The following is a 20738-nucleotide window of genomic DNA, read 5'->3' as shown; positions in this document are numbered from 1 at the left end:
TCTTTCCTTCCTGCTCACACCTGGTGAGGGTATCTTTCACCTTGGGTCCAAAAAGAGAGGATCCATCCACGGGAGCATTGGTGATTGTAGACTTGAAAGGCTCAGCAAAGTTGCATAGGTGCATCCAGGAGTGTCTCCTTAATGAGACTCCTGAATCCGCCGCCCTACTCACACCATCAGCTGTGTATGAGATCGGCCACATGGAGGAGTTAACAATAGATGTGAGGGTAGCCAACTGAGCCGACAATGTAGATGGGACTGCTTCAGTCGAGGTACCATAAAGAGTATCTCCTAACTCCTTTAGCAGATATCTCTGAAGTCTCATAAAATGTGATAGATAGTTCAGCGATCGGTGTGTAAAAGCCGCTGAGGAGAAGATATGCTTCCCGTACCTATCCATCATTCGTGATTCCTTATTAGGTGGATGGATAGAAGAAGAAGTCTCTGCTAGCTCCTTCTTAGTGGCCATCACCACCACCATGGCATCATCGGGTAAACCCTTGGATAAAAACTCTTTGTCCTTAGGGGCAGAGAGAAATTTATTCGGCCTCCTGGGGACTGGTTCCATGGCATCAGGTGTCTGCCATGCTTTCTGACTCACGAGATCTAGTCATTCATCAAATGGAGGAGACACCCATGAAGCTGAGGGTTGAGACCCAAAAGCCTTCAGGTACACTGACTCCTCATCGGAAGGGGTAACGATGGGCCAGCCTCCTTTCTGCCTGAGGATCTCCAAAATGTCTGCAAAGTAGACATCTTCAGAGGACAACTTAGTGGACCCCTCTGACTCATCAATGTCAGTGTCAGATGTGACAGACTCATCAGGGGAGTCTACATGCTTCCTCTTACATGATCTCTTCCAAGGGGGCTCCTCAGCAGGATCTTCTGTGGAGGTCTCAGAAGATCGGGGACCACCCAAATGGGGGTCCTGAGGCTGTGAGTCTCTACCATCCCGGGGGGAGAGAGGATGCTGAGACCGTAGTTGGCGCTTGAGGGAGTATAGCATCGGTACTCCTACGTGGTATGGATGAACTATCCAACATGCTCCTCATCTTCACAAATACCGATTCCTCTGGCTCTGAACGATGCCCCGGCTCCAAGGAGAGCATAGGTGCCGATGGCTCCAATGTAGGGTCTGAGCTCACTCGGGCCAATGCACCAAGAGGAAGACTTGGCACTGAAGAGGTTCAGTTCCAAGTGTCACCCTCAGGCCCGACCGAAGAGGTTCGGACCCTAGACATTTCGGACGGCACCGACAGTGTCAGAGCAGAGCTTGGCTCCGAGACAACCACCCAAGGTGCTGGAGTCAGAGTCAAGGACACCACTATAGTCGGTACTGACAGCATCAGCTCCAAAGGCTCAATCTGGGTTGGAAGAGGAAAAAGAACAGGGTCGGTAACAGCAGTCAGCTCTGAGACTGAAGTGGTCTGAGCCGATACAAATTTTGGCAAGGCCGACGACTTAAGGAGTCTGAGCACCACTCTCTGGATGTCTTCTTCGGAAAAGCTCCATGAGGATCTGGAGGACAGTGTTAGAGACCTCGCTCTCTGCAATATAGGTGATTTTAAAGTAGGGGAGACTGGTGGAATGTCTGTAGACTGGCTCTGAAGAGGTCTGCTAGTGATCAGCACTGAAGCATTTGCTGCCGATACTGCTATGTCCGTGTCCAGAATCTCGATCGGCTCTGAGGAGAGTGGAGCCGAAGAGGCAGAGGCCATCTCCGATTTAGGCAACTTCTGTGGAGGTTCAGAGACAGAAGTTGAGGCTGGAGAAGGCCTTTTTGAGGTCTTGCCCTTATCTTTACTAGAAGAATGTGACCTAGCAGAGGAGGACTAACTGGCTAGGTCTTCCTCGAAAGAAGGTTTTAACAAGCGTTTTAGAATCAACTTATTCTTCCATTCCTGGAGCACTCTAGGACTACAGGAATGGCAAAAGAGACAAGTCTCTTGAAGATGTATGGCCTCTAAACAGTACACACAGACACTATGTCCATCAGTGATGGACATTTTTTGAGAGCATTTAGTACACTTTTTAAATCCTGACTGTTTATGCTCTTTATGTTCTTTCGACATAATGGCAGTCTCAATATAGGTGATTGAACAAAGAAAACAACACACTCACTCAACAAAAGAGGAACTAGATCCTCTAACTTAAACAGATCTAGCCCTATATCTCACAACAAACAACCAAAGGAAGTTTTACTAGGTTCTCTAACTTAAACAAACCTAGTGTAAAGGAAAAGGGAACAGACTAGTTCCTCTAAGTAAAATGGTTTAGTCTAAAAGCACACACTCACAGGAACACACACAAAAAAGGCCAACAGACCCAATAATTTTATAGCAGAAAATAGTCAAATCCAGTAAAAAGTCAAGTCCGGTTAAATTGACACAACTGGTATCACAATAATGGCTATTAGCAATAAGACAAGCACTTCGCATGAAGCTAAAAACTTCTAACAAGCAGAATAATAAAGAACTAAATCACTTAGCCATGGCCAACCAAAAGAAGCTTCAGACTGAAGATGTGGCAAATGAGCTCTGGGGAATGTGCGCATGCATCATGGGATACCTATTAGCCACGAGCCAATCAGAAGTTTTCAGGCTTTCTAAGTGGCAGAGTCGGAGCCGAGGATTGGCTCCGAACCCACATGTAATAATGGAGGCGAGATAGGACTACATAACATTTACTGTTTTATGTACTGTGAAGGGTGTCTGTTGCTTAACTATTGTTTGCATTTGTGTATTGTCCTGTGCTAATATCTTGCATTTCAGATGGCTAGATTGTTGTGTACAATGAGAATGTATGTACTGTATTTCTATACCATGCAGTTAAGTTTTTTACTTTAATGTTGTGGTCTCTGTATACTGTATAATAGACTTAACTTACGGTTTAAAATGATCACTTATGATTGATCAGCATACCTATCCAGTTATCAGAACTATGCTTTCTCCTATTAACCTGGTGAATTTGGGTATCCTGAGGCAATGTGGCAACTGCCTCATGTACACCGACAACCCCCTCCTCTTACCTCCAAACTCAGACTTGCGAGAGATGCACTTACATATCCAAATTGGAAGCCATGCCCTCTCCAGCCAAGACCAGAATAGCTGGTCAAGATAAAAAGGTCAACACTTGCACCACACCACATGGAACACATAGCCCTCCAGAACACACACCAGCACTTTCACATAAAAACACAAATGACACACCCACCTTTGCGGAGGCTCTCAATAAAAATCCACCCAAACAGCAGACACTTCCAAGGCAGAAATGCACTCGACCACCACAACATAACACTAATCACGACACACATAACTCTCCTAAACAGTGTCCCACTCAAGCAAAGCTCCTAAGGCAGAACAGCATGCCCAACACACTAGTTATAGATGACTTGATAGTGAGGCACACTGATGTCCCACTCACTAGGTTGAATAAGGAAAATGTAACAGTCAGCTGCCTGTCAGGTGCCAGGATCCGCCACATAACACACGCACTCAGGTCCCTTGACAACAGGTACAAATAAGACTCTGTCATTGTACATGTGGGCGTGAATGACCTGAAACGTACCTCCCTGAACTACATGAAAAGAGACGTGGAGGAGCTCTCAGATTATGTAGCCCAGGTGGGTATGACCCTGGCCCTGAGCAGCATTCTACCATCACCCAGAATGATACCACATTACAAGCAGAAAATGATCGATTTCAACAGTTGGCAAAGTTTCTGGTGTCATTCTAAGGGGATCCAGTATCTGTCTGCCTGGGATGACATGATTAACAGAACTTGATGCTTTTCCAGAGAAGGCCTGCATCTGTCACCCCTGGGCTTCCGGATACTGGCCAAGGCTCTTGCCACCCCTATAGTGCCTTTTTTAGGTGGTGTTCCAAAGACCAATTTACCACTGTAGCAGCTACAAACAAATGCAATCTGAGGGTCATGCTGCTGAATGCTAGAAGTCTAAATCTGAAAATGCACTCACTCGAAGCACTCCTTAAAATGCAGAACATCAACATTTGTGCTGTAACAGAGACCTGGTTCAAGACAGCAAAAAGCACCCCTGCACTACTAGGCTATAACTCATTCCACACCTTTCGGCCCCAGAACTTTGACTGAAACTCCAAAGGCAGTGGTGTTTCCATATTCATAAAGGATGTGCACACCTCCAGACTGGTAGCCCAACATAATGCATCAGAGATACTTCAGGTGCAGCTAACATTGGGTAAGGCAGCAATTCAGGTCGTAGCCTGCTATAGGTCCCCAACAATGTCTCAAGACTCACACTCCACGTTCCTAAGCACATTGGAGAATATTAGGGTCCAAACTAACATTCTCATACTGGGCAACTTCAACTACCTCTCTATTAACTGGAAAAACGACTCATGTACCAGTACACTTGTCCAATGTTTCCTGGAATTTATTAATTTAAATGCCCTGGACCAACTTGTTCTTACCCCCACTAGAGGTAGCAACATGCTTGACATGGTCATTACCAACATGGGTGACGATTGCTCTACACCAATAGTTAACTCCTCCCTGGTTAGAGCCGACCACAAACTAATCACCCTGGAAATCCACATCCCTCCCACCCCCCCCCCCCCCGGAAAGGTAACCACCATGAAAAATTTCTCCAAAGCTAACTTTGGGCTCCTAAAAACAGAGGTGGCTAACTTCTTCATGGCACCCATGCAAATGGAGAATAGTTGCACGATCGCCGAATCATACACCAATGCACTGTACAAACACATACAGAAATGCATGGATCTTGCCATACCCAATAGAACCAAGATGTTCTTCTCCAGAAAAAGGAAGCCAATCTGGTGGTCCCCTGCCATAAACAAACTCTACAACAGAAGGAGGAAACTGATGCGGAATAAGGTGAAGTCCCAACACAGGAAAAACTTTCTTAACAGCCTCAACAAAAAGTTGAGATCCCTCATCAAATCCTCTAAAGCTAGCTATGAAAACAGAATTGCAGCAGTAAAGACAACCACAAGGCCTTCTATAGTTATGTAAATAATCTCCATGGCAATACCCAGATTTGCTCTGAGCTACAGCACAATGGTACCTCCTATACCGATCCAACAGATATTGCCAATATACTGGCCGACAGATTCAGTGCCAACTTTACCCTTCTCTCCCCCGCAAAGGACCAATCACAATACCAATAGATTGCCAGGCACCCAGTACTACTGCTGCACAGGTTAAAACAGCACTGTCTGAGGCCAAGAATACAGCTTCTATGGGACCTGACAATATCCCTAGCTGTGTTCTACATGAACTACAGAGTGAACTGACACCTCACCTGTGTGCCCTGTTCAATCACAGCCTCATCTCAGGCTTTGTCCCTACTGAATGGTGCACTGCTACAGTCATCCCTCTCCACAAAGGAGGAGCGACTACAGACCCTGGGAACTATCACCCCATTAGTCTGATATGCAAAGCTATGGAAAGTATCATCATGGACCTAATAAACAAGGATATAGGGAATCTCAAAACTCTGGATCCCACACAGTTTGGTTTTGTGCAGGGTAGATCATGCCTGCTCAACTTGGTCAATTTCTTTGAGTCAGTCACCAGAGCTGTGGATGAAGGCAAGGTGGTTCATACAGCCTACCTTGATCTGGCCAAAGCATTTGATACCATTCCCCATTCAGGAATCATAGAAAAACTCACTAAGCTAGGCATCAACCCCTATATCACTAGGTGGGTTGCAAACTGCTTCACGGATAGAACCCACAGTGTGAAAGTAGCAGACTCCAGGTCAGACTGCCGACCAGCCATGAGTGGAGTCCACAGGGTTCAGTCCTGGGTCCTCTCCTGTTTGGTATCTACTTCTCTGACATCCAGGCCAACACAAAGGGTGTCTGGCTAACAACGTTCACAGACGATTGCAAGTTGGGAGCTATTATTAACTTCCCAAGTGATGTTGACATCCTATAGAAAGGCCTCACTGAGACCGACGACTGGTGTCAGAAGCATGGCCTTAAGCTCAGTGCCAAAAAATGTGTCGTCATCCCCTTTGGGATAAACCTGGTTCCCATGAATTACCATATCGATGGTAGTCCACTGAACGTAGAAGGTGTTATAAGAGATCTGGGAACACAGGTTGACAGCAGCCTCTCTTTTGACCACCACATTGCCACTGTGGTCAGAAAGTCCTTCTATGTGGCACATCTCATTACTAAGGGCTTTGAATCCAGGAAGAAAGAGGTCATTGCCTCCCTCTACTCTTCCCTCATTAGGCCAATTATTGAGTACAATGCCCCATTTGGCATGTACCTCACTAGACACCTGCAACAACTGGAGAGGCAGCAAAAGTACCTTACAAAGAGGATCCTAGGCCTTACACACTTGTCCTATATAGACAGACTCAAAAACCTCCAACTGTTCTCTGTCTCATATCGCCTACTTAGAGGTGATCTCTGCTTGACATACAAAGCCATGTCTGATCCAGCTCTGTTAGAAATGCTACATCTAAAGAAATCCCAATCCCTCTGCACCACACGCTCCAGTGACCTTAACCTCATTACCACAGTCAACAGAACATGCTGGAGGGACAGGTTCATAGCGCAGAGACTGCCCTTGCTATGGAACAGACTTCTCATAGATGTCAAACAGAGCACTTCACTGGCCCTCTTCAAGAGAAACCTTAATGAGTGGATGGGAAATAGAAAATTCACCCCGGGGATAATGCCAGTGGTTCTACTTGACAGAGGCAATGGGAACTAATGTCGGGTGGCATGATGTCAGGGTAATCCTATGGGCTAAGTTTGTAAAGGCTCCAGGGCCATTAGCTTAGTACACACCTATGAACCTAAGATCTAAAGGAAAAGTAATTAACAGAATGTGTTTGCACAGGGTCATCTACTGTGATACCAGTGTCATGTGGGTCAAGCAGCAGCTTGGGTGCCAAAAGATTATCAGTCATAGGGAAGCTGTAAGTGGCTTGGAATAGGTTTGCCTTCTTTGAAGGTCATCTGACAAAGTTCTCAAGTCTCTGAATTTCACTGTAGCAATACCCCAGCAAGATAGCTGGTGCGCTATTACAAGAGTTGCATCATTTTTGCTAGTATAATTTTATTACTTTCTTAGCCAGGATAACCCACTAGACACAAGGAGTTCCTATCAGTTTGTCGAAACTTCAGCAGTCTGAACACCATATGTTTGAACTGTGAAGTTCAAAAACTGATTATCACGAAGCAGCGGAACACCAAATTCTTTCCCAGGGAAAGAATTCGGTTGGCCATTTCTGCAGCTTCGGGATTTTCAGTACTGAGGTGGAAAGTTACGGGTCAGGTTCAGGTAAGTGTGAGATTATGCGGATGTTAGGGTTAGGGCATGGGTTAGGTGAATTAGGGTTAGGGCGCGGGTGAGGTGGGTGTGCGATAGTGACAGACTTTAGGGTTAGGGCGGGATAGGTGAGTTAGGGTTAGGGCACGGGTTAGGTGAGTTAGGGTTAGGGTGCAGGTCAGGTGAGTGTGCGATAGTGACGGACCTTAGGGTTAGGGTTTGGGTTAAGGTAAGTGGATATATAGTAGTAAAAAATCGCTGTTCTAAGCCTTCGATGGTTTTGCACTTCGAGGTTAAAAGTTCGAACATATGGTGTTCGAACTTCTGCAGTTTCGTCGAAGTGAAATAGACCCAACAGAAGCACTTAATGTTAAAGGCAGTTCAGAAGGTCTGGTCTGCTTACTAAGTGACTTGTTCAGAGTCATACACTACTGAAATGGAGACTGAATCAGTTTAACAGAGGAGAGCCAGTCCACATCTGCACATCTGCACATTTGCACCTGGATGGTGAAGTGGTGCATAGTGGAAAGCTAAACTAATATCCTTGCACTGAGTTATGATGTTATTCCCTGCTGCCATGAGCTACACCCATATTTAGGGACTGCATGGTTCAAGAGGGATCCATAGGCTGTAGAAGCCAGATGGTCAGTCATGGGGCTGGATCCAAAAATACACAGAAATCAGAACAGAGGGCTAGCAGAGAAATCAAAATCATTATGTGACATAATTAGTCCAGCAAAATAATAATGAAAGAATACTTGTAAGCACATGGAAAATAGTACATTTTTTAATAGAAGGGTATACAGTGTGAAAATCAAACATTTTTCTTTTGAAGCTAAATATTTGGCACTAACAATGAAGTGTACCACAATGGATCTGAGTACAATCAGTTTTAAAATAATACATAAATAAATATTTACAAGGAAAAATTGACTATGGTAGCTGTTTCAGTTAATATTATCAATATACTAGTCAAATGTCTCACACTATAACTGAAAAAAGAGCTAACTCAAATATAATCCTGGAAGCAAGGCTGACAATGTACAGCCTTGCTCAAAGAATGCTGAGCAGGTATATGAGATGTATGCCAAGAGCGTTCTGTGTTACCTGTGTTACATTAGCAGCCAAAGGTTTACTTTGGCTGTTGAATCTGAAGAGGCAAGCTGTATATTCAAAACAGCAGGCACCAATCTCCGTGGAAAAATAAGTCAGCTTCTGTGAGCCTGAGTGCTTGTGTGTACATGTTTGTGGTTGCCTAGGAATGCAAAATTATGACTGCTTGCTACCAGATCAAACTTAGTTGATTAGCACCATATTCTGTCAAATGGGGCATTTTGCATGTGAGTGTTTGTGCAGAAATGCATGCACACGTGCATGTGTGAATGTATAAGTTTTATATTTGAAAGCAGCTGAAACAGTTCATCATTTTGTCGCTTGCAAGGGTTATTCTGAGGAACAGAGTGAGAGAAATGATCTGGTCTGTTGTGTACATTTTATTTTCAGAAGGTTTAGACATTTTGTTATAGTCAAAACATTATCAGAAATGGTTGTTCTTGCTGGGCAATTTGTGATTAAAAGAAATTAAAATATTTTTCTGAAAATAATTTTACTTTTAGTCAAATTCTGCCATATAGCTATAGTCATATACAGGATAACGTGAAGAAAAGGCTATTCTGTGGGGTAGTCGCTGAGTGAATGGAAAAAGAAGTTATGTACTCACCATAACGTTCCACGTGAGTTGTTCCATCTCGCCTTCATTCTTCACTGATGGGTTCGGAGCTGATCCTCGGCTCCGACATGGCCGACTAGCAAGCTCAAAGTTCTCCAGTAGCTCAAGACCCAACCCCTTATCCCACAATTCACTGCTGGAATTAACTCAGATCTTGTTTGCTGCGTACCATATAGAAGTACAATAATTATTCTGCTTAGTAATGAAGACACATTGAAAAACCAGGATGGAGATAGCCTCCAGTTCAACTGCCAGCCAGGAGGGGGAAGGAGGGAGGGACGTGAGAATGAAGGCGAGATGGAACAACTCACATGGAACGTTATGGTGAGTACATAACTTCTTTATGTGAAGTTGTTCAATCTCGCCGTTCATTCTTCACTGATGGGCAGCATCCCTAGCACCCTGATCTTGGGTGGCTCACAGAAGTACACCCTTCAGAACTGTAGAACCAAATGAAGCCCTGTCCCTGAAGGCCTTATCCACTTTGTAATGAGTTATAAAAGTGTGAGGTTTAGACCATTTGGCTGCTGCATAGATGTCCAAAGGTAATTTGGCTTGTAAGGCTGAAGAGGTAGAAACTGCTCTGGTTGAATGAGCCTTCACCTTACTAGACAAGGGCATGTTATGACAAGAATATGTGTAAGTGATACAATTCAACAGCCACTTAGACAGGGTTGTTTTGGCAACTGGTTTATCTTTCCTGGCCTCAGAAAATGACACAAAATGCTGATCTGATTTCCTAATGTCTTTTGTTCTGTCTAAATAAAATCTAAGTTTTCTGTGAACATCGTGTTTGTGCAACATATATTCCAATTTGTTGGTGTGATTAGGGAAGAAGACGGGCAACTCAATGACTTGACTGATGTTACTTTAGGCAAAAAGGATGGATTTGTCTTGAGAGATACTCTAGCAGAATGGAAGACCATATAAGGGGGCTTGATGGATAGGGCTTAGAGCTCTGACACTCTGCGGGCTGAAGTGATGGCTACTAGGAAGATAGTTTTCCATGACAGAAATTTTAGTTGACAAGATGATGCAGGCTCAAAAGGAGGAAGAATGATGCGAGATAACAAAATTCAAATTCCAGGGAGAATAAGGTGTCTTCAATGGAGGCCTCATGTGAAACGAACCTTTTAGAAAAGCCTTAGACAATTGGTGAATCATAATATTCAATCCATCGATCCTGAGATGGAAATTAGATATAGCAGCTAATTGTACTCGCACCATAGCAGCCGCTGCTCCTTTGTTGAAAATTTCTGTCAAGAATTGTAAAATAGAAGACAATGGCGCCTGGTAAGGGTCAATGTTATGGGAAGAAGCCCAAATGGAAAATCTCTTTCACTTACTACGATACAATTTTCTAGTGGAAGGCTTATGGGAAGCCAACAAAATTTGACTAGTGTCATGGGAAAGATTATAAAGCTTGGCTATGCGGGGAATTGGAGCAGCCAAGCGGTTAGTTTCAGTGTCTGCAATAATGGATGAAGATCCCCTGACGGATGTGTTAATAAGTCCGGAACTGGGTCCAGGATCCATGGGTCTTCCAGAATGTGATGGTAAAGAAATGGAAACCAAATCTGCCGAGGCCAATGAGGGGCTATAAGGATGAAAGTCCATTCCAGCGACTTTGCTTTCTGTAAGAATCTGGGTATCAGAGGAATTGGGGGAAATGCATAGAGGAGACCCGGAGGCCAATTGTGGACAAGAGCATCCCTCGGGGAGTGACCTGGCGTGGGAATCAAGGCAAAATAGCTTCTGCATTTGTTGTTGATGTGACTGGCAAACATGTCGCAGGAAGGCCGGCCCCATTTGCAGAAAATCCTGTCTGCAATCTCTTGTTTGAGGGACCATTTGTGGGGCAATAAAATTGCCCTGCTCAATCTGTCTGCTATGATGTTGGATTTGCCCGGGATGTGCATTGCTAACAGAAAGCGCTGGGATGACACTGCCCACTGCCATACTCTGAGGGCTTCTCGGTAAAGGGGATAAGACTTGGTCCCGCCTTGCTTGTTCAGATACCAGACCACTGACATGTTGTCTGTCTGTATTGCAGTTGTCCCTAGAGGAAGAGAGTCCTGAAAGTATTGCAACACTAGAAGTACTGCTCTCATCTCCAGGACATTGATATGCAGATGTGATTCTTGATCTGTCCATGTGCCTTGGGCAGTCATTTGCTGAAAATGCCCCCCCCCACACCCTATCAGGGAAGCATCCGTGGTCACAGTGGCAACTGGAAGGGGTAGCATGAAGGGATGTTCTATTGTGACATGAAGAGATGTCAACCACTACTGTAGATCCTTCTTGCAGGAATTCGTTATCAGAATCGTGTGACTCATTGGAAGTTCTTATTAAGACCATTGCATGAATAGAAGCCATTGAAGGATTATCATATGCATCCTTGCTAATGGGATTGCCAAGATTACTGCTGCCATCAATCCTAGTACTTTCAATACCTCTGCAGCTGGTGCTCTGTTCTTTGATACCAAGGATATAATGTGTAGGTAAAGAATACAAATCCTTTCTGATGGAAGATGAAGAGTGGTGGTTGACGTGTCTAATTCTGTCCCTATAAAAACGATATGCTGTGATGGCAACAAGGCAGATTTTTCGAAGTTGACTGTAATGTCTAGCCGATCACAGAGTGTCAAAGTAGCCTCTCTCGCTTGAAGAAGTTGATGCCTGGTGGTGGAGGTAAGGAGCCAATTGTCCAAATACAGAAACACCTGGAATCCTAGATGCCTCAGGTGAGCCGTGACTACTGCCATGCACTTGGTGAACATTCTGGGGGCTGTAGTGAGACCAAAGGGCAGAGCTCGGAATTGATAATGATTGGCTCCCAGCCAGAAATGCAGGTGATCCCTAGGTGTTCTGGCCATCTTTATGTGGTAGTACGCATCCTTGAGATCGATCGAGCACATCCAATTGTCCTTCCCTAAAAACGGAAGTATGGACTGTAGCATGACCATTTGGAACTTCTCTTTTCTCACAAATTGGTTGAGTCTGCTGAGATCCAAAATGGGTCTCCAGTCCCCTGTTTTCTTTGGAACCAAAAAGAATTTTGACTAAGTTCCGAATCCTGTTTGGTCTGCCGGGACTGGCTGGATGACTCTTTTTTTCTAGCAATCGGCGTACCTCTATTGTTGCTTGTCCCCTGTGACTGGGTGGAACATCTGGGATTTTTCTTGACGGGAAGGGGTTGGGTGGAGAATGGTATGAAATACCCTCTGAAAATAATACTTTGTACCCAAATGTCGTTATATCTAGCCAGGCTTCTGGGTACAATGACAAGCGACCCCCCCCCACTGCCTCCAGAGTAGGACAGCCGGCCTCCCTTCAGGAGCGCTGGTAGGACTGACCAGAGAAGTGATCTCTGTCACCCTGGTGTTGTGGACCCCCTCTGCCACAAGGGCAGCGTCTTCCATTGTAATCTCCACCTCTGCCTCTGGAGGGGGGCTCTCCACGTGTGTCTTGAAAGGCTCCTTGGGCTTTCCAGTACCACATCTTTCCTCCCCTCTGACCTTTAGGAAAGGGTCAAGTGGGGGTGGAAAAATGGACTCCGACGGCAGACAGAGTCTTTCCCTCTTGCTCACACCTGGTCAAAGTCTCCTTCACCTTTGGCCCAAATAAGGATGAGCTGTCAAATGGGGTATTCATAAAGGAGGACTTGAAGGGTTCCGCGAAGGAACAGAGTCGCATCCAGGCATGCCTACGAAGAGCAATTCCTGTACCTGCAGCTCTACTCAAACCATCAGCTGCGTAAGATGCGAGACGCATGGAAGAGTTGACTATCGAATTAAGGGTAGCGAGCTGGGTGGCAACTTTGTCAGATACACTCATAGCTACAGCACCCTGAAGAGTATCTCCCAACTCCTTAAGGAGATCTCTCTGCAGTCTAGTAAAATGTGTCAAGTAGTTCGGTGATCTGAGTGAGAAAGTCACTGAACTAAACATGCAATTCCCATATCTATCCATGATCCTAGATTCTCTGTTAGGAGGATGGATAGACGAGGAAATCTCAAACATTTCCTTTTTGGTGGCTGCCGCCACCACCATGGCATTAACAGGACGACACTGGAGCAGGTGTTGGCTCCAAGGGATCCACAATCATCAGGTTGGCCTCCGCCGGCTCTGAAGGTCCGGTATAGCTTGGAGGAGGAGCAGACAATTCAGAAGTAATGGTCTTCAGCTCCGATGGTTGGGTCTGAGACGACAGCAATTTAGCTAGGCCTGGTACCTTTAAGAGTTTCTGAACCAGCCGGTCCATATCCAGATCGGACAGGCTGACAGAAGACCTGGATGAGTAAACAGATGGAGCCGATTGGAGCAGTATAGAGGGAGGTTTTTCGGCAACCAGTTCCAGAGCAGTGTCACGGTTCTGAAAAGAATAGACTGTCGGCTCCAAAGTCAGTGGAGCTGAAGTCACAACACTTTCTGACTTTTTTCCTTTCTTTGTCCTGGATTCTGAGGAAGATTTGGATGATTTGCTGGCTCCATCCTGGTCAGACAATGCCTTTGAAAAAGGGTGTTTGATAATACCCCTATCAATTAACTTCCTCTTCCTTTCTGCAAGCACTCTAGTAGAGAAGGAGTGGCAGATACTGCATGATTCTTGCAGGTGCACCTCACCCAAACAGTAAACACATTGCACATGGGCATCCTTAACACACATCTTCTGTCCGCAGTCTGGGCATTTTTTAAAACCAGACTTTGGATGTTTTTCCTTCTCTTCAGACATAGTACTACTCACAAAATCCAATGGTAAAAGAAACACACTATTTAACTATAAGATAGTTAAAGTTAAAGAGGAAATCTAACTAACTACACACATTACACACAGCCCAATAAGGCAACTAGTTACCAACTATTTAGCTATATAACGTTAAATAGGATTAAGGCAATTCAATATCTAAAATCCCAAAAGGGTAACTCTAACTAACAACTGTAAGAAAGGGCCCAAGGCCAAAAGGCTGTAGGCAATCAAAGATTTTACTAGATAGTATTATATATATATATATATATATATATATATATATATATATATATAGTAGTAAAAGATATAAAATTGAAATATAAAACTTGCTGAAAGTTGAAAACTCCCAATAACAGTCTCAAACAATGCTGGAAACCAAGAAATCCGTGCCGCGGCAAAGTAGATCTGAGGTAATTCCAGCAGTGCATTGTGGGATAAGGGGTTGGGTCTTGAGCTACTGGAAAACTTTGAGCTTGCTAGTCGGCCGTGTCGGAGCAGAGGATCGGCCCCAAACCCATCAGTGAAGAATGAACGGAGAGATTGAACAACTTCACATCTAGATTTTTTACAAGAAAAAAATAAGTATTTTACATTTTATTTTCAGAGAGTGTTTGTCACTTTTTCACATAAGATGCACCCTGTCAGCATTTTTTTCTATGCAGATAGTTTGCATGTAAAATATGTTGAAATACCCCCATAAGTCTTGTTATCATTTATTATCAATGCACTTTTTAAAAATTTTCTATATCTTTTTTTCCTTGAAACCAGGGGTTTAGTATATATAGCCAGCTGCAGCTACATATGTTTTTATGCAGTAAAAACAAAATAGTGTTTTAGAACAAGAATTAAAGATTTATCTAATATCAGGAGGAAAGCTGAAACAATGCACTATTCATACAGAATGCAGGTCACAAAGTGTGTTTTAAGTTTCAAGTGTTACAAATGAGAAGATGCAGTAAAAGGGTAGGAAATTTCATGAATGTACCATCACCAGCTGAAAAAGAATTCTAACTGCTAATACAAAGCAGTAAAAATCAAGGTTTAAATGACAACACAACCTCGAAGCTCTAGTTATGAAAAAGTCTCTTTAAAAAGTTTTAAAACTGTTAAGTGTGATCTGCAATATTTCAACATGAGGTTTATTCATGTTCATGAACTGGATGTGGCACAACTGCAGAGAAAGTGAAAAATCAAGCAAAAAAGGAATCACTATCAGGTGTTTATAGGTTTAACACTGGGAAGTTGAATGGGATATATAAGAACACTGTTCACTTTACATTGAATGAGTAGAAGGGAAGCTTCCCCATACAATTATATATACATGTCAGCTTCTCATCATCTATCACCTAGGGAATGATTTCCTCTTACTGACAGGCCAATAAACACCTGGAAAACATCTTAAGTAACTTAAAATCCAAGTCTCACTGCTCAAAATTGAGAGTGGTCATTACTGTACCAATCTTTAAATATGCACACTGGCATACAAGACGGCCAAGGGCAATACTACAGATTACCTAACAAGATTCAGGTCTAAGAACACTGAAAAAGGGAGAAGCTGCTCACTTTAGGCTTGTATTTATGTAAGCATGACTGTTGCATATTCAAAGCCTGGAATATTATCTGTGGTTGAAACAGAGAGTGAAGAATGAGGATGTCTCTTGGTTGCAGAAGTTTGAAGACTACTGCAATAACCACAGGCAGATGAACTAGATGCTGAAACAATAAGGAAATATGACAAATTCAAAGATAAAGTGACAATAGCTGATGATGGTAAGAGTCTAATCAAAGGAGTGAAATTAATTGTACCTAAGAGCCTTTCAGAGAAACTGCATACAATGGGCCCAACTAAGTGCTGCTAGAACTAAGATCACGACAAAGAAAACTTACAGTTTTCCACAAGTGGGTAAGGCAATGAGGCTGGGCTTAAAATGTTCCCAGTAACATGCAACCACACTTTCATTACGTAGTCCTACACAAATGCCTGAAATTACGCATACAGACATGGCGTAAACTAAGTTTCAATTCGTATGGTCCTGTAAATGACAGACACTATCCTTTTGGCTTCAAAGATAGCTCCAGTGAATTCCCAGTTGATGTAATAGAGTTAAGTTACCTTCATAAGTCTTTGTCATCATTCCTATGTTAGTCTGTACTACATGTAATGTGTGAAAACTGATAATGTGAATCCAAACACTTTGAAAAATAAACTGCCATTCATCCAGAGTAACAATGAATTCTGAAATGTATTCATACTTTTTAAGTGCTTTGGTGGGGAACTTCACCCTTCTGTATATTCTGATAAGATTGTCAACTTTGTTTCTGCACCCTCACTATATATATATATATATATATATATATATATATACATATATATATATATATATATATATATATATATATATATATATATAAAGTGAACCTTAAAGAAAGGGGATTACTCTGACATCCCACCATATCTCAGAATTAGACCACATTTCTGTTCTCACTTACTTTTGCATTTCTGAGGACTGGAATTGCTGTTCTTGAATACTGAATAAGTACTGGTGTTAGTTTCTATCTCTGGCCTCTTAGATGTTATAAGACCTGATACTAACCCACCATTTAACAATTGGCATCTCTAACAGTACTGTCAAAGCCAAAGCATGTAAAAAAAAACAAACCTTTTGTGGCCACAAATCAATGGGTTAGCCAAAAGGTTCAAACAGAATGTTACCAAATATGGTATAGCCAAAGGGATACCTTTGGAACAACAACTCACAACCACATTGAGAAACTACAGTTCATTTCATCCAAGTTCAGGCACCATCTTACTCTTTGTGTACAAATTCAAAATCATGATACCTAGAAAAAGGAGGTAAATGACATAAATGCAAGTATAAAAAATGTTGTAAAAAACAGAAAATGAGACAATATGCTGATGGGGAAAAACATGCCTGAAATTATTCATTTCATCAGAACTAATCTTAGTGTGGAATTCCCAGCATAGAAAACATGATATCATATTCAGCAAGCATGAGACCAAACAGAATAAAGGAAATAAAAAGTTCTGTTGTTACAGCCACTGAAGGAAGATGTTACAAGACAAAACACTTCCTTTTTAAACTCTTCAAAGAAAATGTTAACAGTAGACATGACTTTGATATTGGGGTTGACCACAAACAGTAACAAGCTCTGAGTGACTCCCCGGTAGGCCTGGCATTGAGCTGTGCAGATTTCTAACGGATGGTTAAGAGAGATTCTAACTTGAGATAATGATTAAACATCAGTGACATAATAAGACTAATATTTTTCATTTACAAAACTAATGATGAAAGCAAATGAAAAAAATGTAGTGCATAAATGAGCACACTGCATAAAACATATCAGTGTAGACAATAACAATATTGTTATGTTACTAATAGGAATTAAAATAAGCATTGGCTTTATGTATCACAGTAATTACAAATGTTGAGTCACCATTTTATTTTTCTTTCTGTCAGGATTACTGTTTAAATAAGTATATACTGTGTGAAATGCCTTACCTTGGAATCAAACCAAATGCAAACAAAAAAGGGGGTGATGTGAAGTCTGAATGAATATAGTGCCATAGTGCCAATGCTGGTCACAAACAGCATACTGTACTTTTAAATGTTGTCCACTGTAGCTAAAGTTAAAAACAAATGGAAAATAGAATGATTAGGTACTGTAGGAGCACCAGAAGGACCTGAAAGAATCATTAACTCAGGATCAGACTCCCCTTCAGACTAACTAGTGTATGCGTTGCTCACTGCTATTGAGCCTCTGCTCCTACTAAACTGCACTGTTGTGAAAAGAGAAACAAACATGTGCAGCATTACAGCCTTGCCACCACTATCTTCAGGGAAGCATTATTGTGTAGTATTCATGAACCTACGTATAGGGGCAGCATTGGTTAGTACAAACCTCACCAAAAAAACACTCCAGGAGCCAAGTGATGAATGCTGCAAAGTTCTTTAATAACGCTTCTGGTACCTCGGCTGAAAAGCCTTCAAGGAAGAACATCACATCCTGCTGCAGCTTATTTAAATCCCACCAATAAAATTTAATTGCTCCATTTACCCATTATAATTGAATAATAAAAATCAGCACCCAAATTTAAATATGCAGTTCCCCTTAAATAAAGTGAAGTAAGTGCGACTTATGTGGAGTCATATATATTTTAGGTTGTGGGTGTTTGCTGACCAAGTGGTACATTGGACAGACTAAAAGGAAAGCCAAATTGAGGATTCTGGAACACCTGGGTGACATCAGGAACTCGAGGTTAGAGAGTCCAGTGGCCCAACATTTATGTTCTGTCCATTAGGGAGATACAAAGAGTTTCTTTTTTAGTATTCTGGCCAGACCCTTTGGAGCGAATGTTATGGGGGAAGAGTTTACTCGTAAGTTATTAAATTTAGAAGCCAAACTCATTATTAATTTAGGGACCATGCATCCACGAGGATTGAATTTAGAGGTTAATTGGGATATGTAAACTATGTATTCGAAAAAATACTAAAGTACAATTTAGGGATTTGCTCATTTTCTTTATTCATCTATGTACTGGGCATGAAATTTGACTTATTGATGAAATATTACTGTTTATCAATGATGATAGTGCTGTTATGTATAGATCAAGCTAGGTAATGTAGTTAGTTTTTATATATATTTATTATATATATTTCACATTTTGCAGGTTGGATATAGTGAAAGTTATATTAAATTGTGTGTTTGACCTTCACTTGATTTAAGGGGAACTGCATGTTTAAATTTGGGTGCTGATTTTTATTATTCAATTATAATGGGTAAATGGAGCAATTAAATTTTATTGGTGGGATTTAAATAAGCTGCAGCAGGATGTTATGTTATTCCCTGAAGGCTTTTCAGCCGAGGTACCTGAAGCCAAACAAAATAATAGCAGTGCAGACCACCAGGCTAATGTTAAAATCATAAAACTTTTATTCCACACAACAACAGGTTAGTGCTTTCGGGAAACAATCCCTTCATCAGACAAATCCACATCAGTTCTAACCACATTAAATACATATGACTAACCAATCAAATTCTAAAAACAATTAGTTGCTTAAAAATAAGGTCTACGCCTACTTAAAATGGGCTTTAAAGGTACCATGCCATTTAAACCAGGGGATCTATATGCCCCTAGTTCTATGATCTGTTTTACCTCATAAAATTCTGTAAGATTTTTAATGTCACCCCCCCCCGTCTTAGATTAATTTTAATGATCTGCAAAACCTGAAAGGAAAAAGCACAGTTGTGTACCTACCATAAATGTAGATGTTCGAGTGTATTCACTGTTGCAGTCATTACCACTGGGTTATCCTGCTGGCAGGCTACCCACAGTCGGCCTGAGTTCCAAAGTCTAGGTCTGGCGTTGGTTGCTGTCACCTCTTCCCTGACGTCAGTGCGCCAGGGGTATAAAAAAATGCAGCCGACGCCATTTTCTTCAGTTTTTCTTGCCCCAGATGTCAGGTGCCCCTAGAAAGGTAGGCTAAATAATGCCAATAAGCATGCATACACAAAAGACAACTTTTCCTTCATCTACAAGCAAATACACCACATAGGTTGTATAGGATAAAGAAGTACAGATAAGTTCCAGTAAGAAAAAGGGGGATGGTGGGAGGATAGCTTGGACTGCAACAGTGAATACACTCGAACATCTACATTTATGGTAGGTGCACAACTGTACTATGTTCATCATGTTTCACTGTTGCAGTCATTACCATTCGGTTGAATTCCAAAGCTAAGGTTGGGAAGCTGGTGCTAAATAGGATTAGGAGACGCTATTAGGCCCTGCAGAACTGCAGTGGCAAAGCCTGCCCTGTATTTAGAGTAGAGAGGTAAGTGATAGTGCTTTGTAAAAGTATGCACTGAACTCCAAGTTGCAGCCTCTAAGATGTCTTTGGTTGGTACTCCTCTGAGGAAGGCTGCTGAAGTGGCTGCTGCTCTGGTTGAGTGTGGCCTAATGCCCTTAGGTACTGATTTGCCATGCTGTGAATAGCAGAAATGAATGCAGCGGCCTATCCACTTTGAAATAATCTGTTTTGAGATAGGCTTTCCTTGTGATCCTGCAGCATATGCCACTAGAAGCTATTCAGTTTTTATGAAAGCTTTGGTTCTGTCCAAGTAGAAGTGCAGCTGCCTGTGAATGTCCAAAGAATGCAGAAGTCTCTCACCCTTATTCTGTGGTTTTGGGAAAAAAGTAGGCAAATGAATAGTTTGGTTAAGGGCCACACTGGACACGACCTTAGGCATAAATGTAGGGTTTGTCCTTAGAGAAACCCTGTCCGGATGAAAAATGATAAAGGGTTCCACAGCCATGAGTGCCTGTAGCTCTGAGACTCGTCTAGTGGAGGTAATTGCTAGGAGCAGAGCTGTTTTCCAGGATAAGAATTTTATATCAGCTGTAGAGGCTGGCTCAAATGGAGGCAGTGTGAGTTTTTCCAAGACATAGTTGAGGTCCCATGCAGGTATTGGTGCTCTCCTTGGAGGTCTTATGTTTTTGGCCCCTCTGAGGAACTGCCTTAGTAATGGATGAGAAAAAAATAGGTGGTTCTGCATTGTAATGAGCTGAGATAGCAGAGGCATGAATTTTAATTGATGAAAAGGAAAGGCCTTTATCCAGCATCTCAGTTAAATATTGCAAAATCTGTGGAATATTTGGAGCAGTTGTATCAATACCTTGTGTCTGGTTCCAAGCACAGAATCTCCTCCATTTTTCTGCATAAGATTTTCTGGTGCTAGGCCTCCTGGCCTTCAGAATAACATCCATCACTGCTTTAGAGAGAGGTATGTCTTGAATGGCTACATTATACGCCATGCTGCCAGGGTTTAAGGTCCTGAGTTGGCTGTGCAGTATCATACTGTCCTGTTGGGTCAATAAGTGTGGAATTTGAGGTAATGTCCAAGCTGGGCATTGAGACAAGCTCTTTAGGATTGGGTACCAGTGCTGGCGGGGCC

This window comes from Protopterus annectens, chromosome 5.part0, assembly GCF_019279795.1.
Source record: "Protopterus annectens isolate FY-2018-M chromosome 5.part0, PAN1.0, whole genome shotgun sequence".
NCBI lineage: Eukaryota > Metazoa > Chordata > Ceratodontiformes > Protopteridae > Protopterus > Protopterus annectens.
This window is presented reverse-complemented; position numbering follows the sequence as displayed.